This window comes from Salvelinus sp. IW2-2015, unplaced genomic scaffold (assembly GCF_002910315.2).
Source record: "Salvelinus sp. IW2-2015 unplaced genomic scaffold, ASM291031v2 Un_scaffold7530, whole genome shotgun sequence".
Lineage (NCBI taxonomy): Eukaryota > Metazoa > Chordata > Actinopteri > Salmoniformes > Salmonidae > Salvelinus > Salvelinus sp. IW2-2015.
Genome location: NW_019948790.1, coordinates 13,661 through 18,660, shown reverse-complemented (window position 1 = coordinate 18,660; position 5,000 = coordinate 13,661).

Here is a 5,000-nt window from a genome sequence, read left to right as displayed (position 1 = left end):
AAGTCTAAGTGATGCCAACTGTGATCATGTGAAACAGTTGTCTCATCGTAAAGGTTGTCACTATACAGCAAACCATCATTTTATTGTCAGGAGGATCAAGCCTGTGAAACCAACTACAATCCATAATCAAATGGTTATAATCTATATTGAACTAAATACCTTCACTGAAAAGCTAACATATTACATTTATGTATACTGACATGTATTGTATACAGACTATATAAATAACTTGATAAAAGATACATTAACCATATTGATTTCCCTACACATAGAGATGATAGGCATGATAACACAACAAATGCCTCCGTTTTGATAATGCACTGAGACAATAATACATACAATGCAGCCAGAGACTTTTATCCAAAGCATCTTACAGTACAACTTGCATACAGTTTGGAATGGGTGGCCACAGCGGGATACACATCCACCACCCTAGTGATGCAAGTGCTCTACCATGCCCTACCAGCTGAGCCATTCAGGACCACAGATAATAACTGAACTGAGTAGATTTCATGTGAAGACATTAATCGTCCCCTAATGTCCTTCTCCTGCCCTGACCTCTGACCTTGAGGTGTTATTACAGGTGATGTTAGTGACCATCCCATCGTTGTTCTCTGAACTCCGACCCTGACAGCTGCTCTCTGCGCTTTAAGGGAGAACACCCTTGAATATAGGTTCACCCACAGAAACTCTATGGAAACTTGGCTGTCTCTCAGTCCATTTTTAATTCCAGTCCCGCCCCTCCCTTCCTCTGCCGTTGTCTCGTTCTGAGGGGGAGAGTTAGAGCCTGTTTGACTTCTGAACTCTTCTGAACAAGGTCTGGCCCTACCGAAGTATGGTTGTGTTTCTGTTGAGAAATGGGACAGTGGTGTCTTTGTGTGGCTCTGAATACATCATTAACTCACACACCCCTGTTAGGCGACTGGACACTGGATGGCTCTGTTTGAGCCACAATGGTTGATGTTTCAACAGTGTACTCAGAGGGGTTGCACATACGCGCACACACACACACACACACAGACACACTCAGGGCCGTTTCCCACCCTTCCCGTGTCCTGTCCCCTGCCGGGGCGACCCCACCCTGCTCGCTATTGTCTGACTGAGGACCCACAGGAACACACACACACCACACACACACACACAACACAACACACACACACACACACACACAACACACACACACACACACACACACACACACACACACACACACACACACACACACACACACACACACACACACACACACACACACACACACACACCACACAACACACACAGCAGGAAGAGCTTAATGCTTGACCTCCCTGATTCCATTGTTTTAAGTAAACTTATTAAGAGCCACCTGTGAGTCGTCTGTATGGAGTTTCCCACAGATCATGTCCCCTACCACCTGTCATATCCCCTGCTACCAAGCCAGGGCTCACCAGTGGTTTGTCTGGTAAATTCCTCTTGTGTTAGAGACCAGTCCTCTAGCCAGGGCTCACCAGTGGTTTGTCTGGTAAATTCTCTTGTCTAGAGACCAGTCCTCTAGCCAGGGCTCACCAGTGGTTGTCTGGTAAATTCCTCTGTGTAGAGACCAGTCCTCTACAGGGCTCACCAGTGGTTTGTGGTAAATTCCTCTTGTGTAGAGACCAGTCCTCTAGCCAGGGCTCACCAGTGGTTTGTCTGGTAAATTCCTCTTGTCTAGAGACCAGTCCTCTAGCCAGGGCTCACCAGTGGTTTGTCTGGTAAATCCCTCTTGTCTAGAGACCAGTCCTCTAACCAGGGCTCACCAGTGGTTTGTCTGGTAAATTCCTCTTGTGTAGAGACCAGTCCTCTAGCCAGGGTTCACCAGTGGTTTGTCTGGTAAATTCCTCTTGTCTAGAGACCAGTCCTCTAGCCAGGCTCACCAGTGGTTTGTCTGGTAAATTCCTTTGTCTAGAGACCAGTCCTCTAGCCAGGGCTCACCAGTGGTTTGCTGGTAAATCCCTCTTGTGTAGAGACCAGTCCTCTAACTCAAGGGTGGGTGATCCCCAGTCATCAGAGGGGGAGATTAAACAGGTTGTAGGCTAGCTCATCAAAGGTTCAGTAAAAACATTGGTTGAGTAAGGTTGTCAGTTTCAAAGAAACTAAGGTTAGGGGAAAGTTGACCGGAGTGTGTGTGTGTGTGTGTGTGTGTGTGTGTGTGTGTGTGTGTGTGTGTGTGTGTGTGTGTGTGTGTGTGTGTGTGCACCCAAGAACCAGCTGCTGCTGCTCTGGCCCACTGATCATACACTCTCTAGGTAATGAGCAACCACAGAGACAGAATCTACAGAGGCAGAATCCCCCTCGTGTCTAAATAAGGCTTGAAGGAGATGTTTCATCATGCCAGACCATAATAATGGAATAGAGATGTGACAGGTCACCTGGGTCATGTTTAGTAGTGCACATGGTAGCAACACTTTTTGCAACAGAAAACAAAGATATATGTTCTAATTGGACATGTTCTGGTAGTACCTCCAGGTTTCACTCTTTAAAAAAACATTTCCTCTCTTCTGAACACCACCCATACTTCCCTCAATATAACCCCCTACGTATACTCAGTAGTCCCTGTACTGAAAGAGGTTAAAAGGTTAGCACAATGAAATCCTCACCACTCAGCTTCATAACACATTCACCCCTCTTAGTTCTAAAACATTTCTCCACCAATGGTTAAGGCTAGGATTGGGGAGGGGAAGCTGATCCTAGATCTGAGTCTTTGAGAACACAGAACAAAACTGTTGGCAGTTTACATTGTATTTTTCGGCCATCTTGGATACAACATGGCTAATACCGTAAACGAATCCGCTAGCTCTCTGTSGCCTCCACATGTAATGGGATCTGTTGTGAACAGTTAGACAGGTGGTGTTAGCCTCATGGTAATACTGCCACCTGATCAGGTAAGTCTATCTATGTATCTGGGGTTACATGTCAGCTGTGCTGGACACTGGAGCAACGTTACTAAACCTTTTCAAAAATAGACTTTCAGATTGTGCTTTCAGATCTGCTTTACCCCAGGAAGATTACATTCATTAATCCATTCATTCAGGGGGTTGGTGGCGCTCACTGACCGTAGAAAAGGTTTTAGGTCCAACAGATGCTCACGGTGCCATTTTATTCGTCTTGTACCATGATGATAATCTTCAAAAGGTGACAACTCACCACAATAAAGATTCCTCTTCAAGAAGTAAAATATGGAACATAAAGATTATCGACATAAAGTTATCAAACTCTCAACTCAAATCAATAAAGGCTTGAAATAATCATTTCTGGGAGGCTCAGCAGCACAGCAAGCGTCTTCTCTGCTCCTCAGATTATTTTTGCACTGGCAAACTGGCACAAACGTTTCAACAGCTGCAGGTGTGCCAGGCCTGATTGGCACAATGTCCTCAGCTGCGTAGTGGCTGAAGTCTTCATGGCTCACCACTATTCATTCATTCAGTTGTTGGTTCACTCAGTCATTCATTCATCTATACATCCATTTATTAAATTGCTCATTCATTAATGTGATTGTTCATTCATTCATTCATTCATTTTCATCCATCCAAGGTCAAACATGACATAAAATAGTAATAACCTTTTACATCTGATTGTGTCTCTCCTACAGTGCGTGTGAATGTCTATGTGTGAGTGAGTCTACTCTGTGGTTGAACTCTGAACAGCCACAACACAAAGCAACAGCCTTTCCTCTCAGGAAAGCAGCGGTCCATCTCCCGGTCTGTTACAGACAGACTCTGATGATGTCAGCACTGGGTCAGGCCGGATGGAGCTGCTTGCTGTCGGCCTTGGGACTGGCTGGGGACGTGGATAGGCAAGTCCTACCCTCCACAGGCAGGAAATGGGGCGAAACCCTTGCTCGAAAATTATGCCTCCGACATTTAGTGCTGTGAAGGAAAGGAAGCGTCTCCTGATAGCCGGGGCTATTGATTTCCTGTTGCATTTCCTGTTGCGGACTAACAGTTTTGGGGGCTTCACCAACACACACACACAGCTATGTCTTGCTATACTTGTGAGGACCAACAATTGATTCCCATTCAAAATCCTATTTTCCCTAACCTCTGAACCTAACCTTAACCTTAACCCCTAACCTTAACCCCTAACCCTAAACCTAACCATAACTTTTTTGGGACCAACAATTGATTCCAATTCAAAATCCTATTTTCCTTAACACTAAATCTACCCCCTTACCCTAATTTAAACCCTAGACCAGAACTGACTTTTCGTAGCAGGTAAGGAGAGCATTTTTTCGCTAGATGCTAATCCCAACCCTTTTCCTAACCTTAACCTAATTCTCCTAACCTGCTGTGTAAGGTTAAGATGGAGCCGGAGAAGAAGGCAGACGTTTTACATGCCCCTATCTCAACTAACCGGTTTCCCCGCACATTGACTCTGTAATGGTACACAACTGTATATAGTCTCGCTATTGTTATTTTACTGCTGMTCTTTAATTACTTGTTACTTTTATTTCTCATTCTTATCCGTATTKTTTTTAAACTGCATTCTTGGTTAGGGGCTCGTAAGTAAGCATTTCACTGTAAGGTGTATTCCTATTGTATTCGTTGTAWTCTGTTGTATTCAACACAGACCTGTTGTATTCGGCGCATGTGACWAAAAAMATKTGATATGATTTGATTTGAAGTTCTCCTAACCTGCTACGAAAAAGTCACTTCCGGTCGTAGCTGTATTGAAGTAGTGTGTTTCTAGGGAATCTCCACATACACAGACACACACACAGACACAGATACAGACGTGTATGTGCACGCGCGTGCATGCACACACACACACACACACAAATACCTTTCTCCCCCTTCCTGCCAGGACACAGACAGGAAGGCTAAAGAATACTAGGTCACTTAGGAAGTGAACAGTGCTCACACTGTGACAGTTGGGCTGCAGTGTTTGAAATAATTGGGCACTGTTGTGAATGTAGCCAGGTCACCTGTGACAAAAGTCATTATTCGATGTCCATCCATGTCTGAGGACGTCGGGAGATGACTAGG